General features: G+C 46.7%; 1 pseudogene; it reads right to left on the reverse strand.

Annotated features, from left to right (window-relative positions):
• The window catches only part of LOC147729079 (28S ribosomal RNA), a 4,363-nt pseudogene extending 3,981 nt beyond the window's left edge, over window positions 1–382 (reverse strand).
• Between the last annotated feature and the right edge of the window lie 1,499 nt (window positions 383–1,881).

Consider the following 1,881-nt stretch of genomic DNA (forward strand, 5'->3'; position numbering starts at 1 on the left):
TTCAGAGCACTGGGCAGAAATCACATTGCGTCCACACCTGCCTCGGGCCTTTGTGATGCTTTCTTTTAATTAAACAGTCGTATTCTCCAGGTCCGCACCAGTTCTAAGTCAGCAGCTAGTCACCTGCCGCGGCAGAACGCCGGCCCCACGCCCCTGGTTAGGGGGCACGGGGAGAGACGACCACTGTAGCTGGGGCGATCCACAGGAAGGGCCCGGCTCGCGTCCAGAGTCGCCGCCGCCCCGGAGGGAGGCGCCTCGTCCAGCCACGGCACGCGCCCAGCCTCGCTTCGCGCTCCAGCCCGACCGACCCAGCCCTTAGAGCCAATCCTTATCCCGAAGTTACGGATCTGACTTGCCGACTTCCCTTACCTACATTGTTCCAAAATGAGAGAAGCTGCTCTTAGGATTGAGAGACAGGAACTTGAGGTTGCCCTGGCCAAAGATAAGCTTGCCAGTGCTAGAGAGCATAGAGGGAGTGGGTTAGAACCCACTGGTGGCAGCAATATCCCTAAGGATAAAGATAGGTCCTATGAGAATAGAAACCTAAGCAAGATTGTGCCCCCCTACAAAGAAGGGGATGACATCCACAAGTGGATAACTGCTTTTGGTCTGCAAAGTGCAGCAGGTACCCCAAAGTCAGTGGGCAGCAATCGTATGGCTCTCCTTTTCAGAAAAAGGTAGAGATAAGCTCCTCACAGTTAGTGATGGGGATGCTAACAACTACTCTGTCCTGAAGAGTGCTCTGATTGATGGGTTTGGCATCACCACTGAACAATATAGGTTGTTGTTCAGGCATACCCAGAACGCAAGAACGCATTTTTAAAGCACGAACAAGAAAAAACTTCCATTTCTCTGCAGAGTGCGAAAGTCTTGACATTTTCGCGCTCACCATTTACCGCGAAAATGTAAAAATATCTCAAATTCCGGAAGCGTAACGAAATTTACCGCCCAGGCCTAACAAGAATAACCTTGAGTCGCCACATTCAGCGTACTACTACCTTTGAGGCCGATTACGCGTGTCATAAATGCTAATTACAGCATCTCTGAAAAGCTGTAACCATTATGTGATTCCGGCATGCATTTTTCAAAAGGAAGGAACCCACTATGTATGTAAATGCCAAGGTCAAAGTATGTGGAGGCAGATTTACAAGCCCCTTGCTCCACTTTTCGTCATTTTTCCCATGTTAAAAGTGACGCAAGGGTCTTGTAAATCTGCCCCATGGTATCCAGGTGCATGGGGGTACAAACCAGCGAAAGTTAACCCACACGAGGACAACTTATTACTTCCTCCTGCTGTATTCACCTCAGAGCGTTTAACCCCGACAAGTAATCTGTTACTGGGACTCATAACACCATCGAATTTAGAAATAATGTTGCAATCGGATAATGTGCCAGGATTTCACTTTAAATATTTGCTGCGCTTTATCTGTGGCTAAACACATTCTCGTACTTCAATCATCTCACAGACCTTTCTTCATTCGGGATTTTGAGTCACACATTTCCAGCATGTGTTCTTAAACATTTATTATGAAAATAAGACAGGGCAATACCGTCCTGATAATATGCGGGAACAAAAACCCTGACATGATGGGCGTGTAAGACTTGCTCAAGGCCCATGTGACACGTTTTGAGATTTAACACATAGTTTTTTTAAACAAATGCATGTTTACGGAATAGGAAAACAATGTTTTTACATATAACTCAATGTCCACAAACTACTTCAGTTTAGGATTCATCGAAACTCCATGTAGGCTACTGTTGGGTCTGGCCCTTTTGCAGGGCTATCCCAAACCTTTCGCTTTCTTCCTCCTATTTTGTCTGACCTGTTTTTATTGGCTCTAGTACTCTGGGCACTTTACCAGTGCTAAGTGCATATGCTCT

Source organism: Lissotriton vulgaris, chromosome 2_2 (assembly GCF_964263255.1).
Source record: "Lissotriton vulgaris chromosome 2_2, aLisVul1.2, whole genome shotgun sequence".
Lineage (NCBI taxonomy): Eukaryota > Metazoa > Chordata > Amphibia > Caudata > Salamandridae > Lissotriton > Lissotriton vulgaris.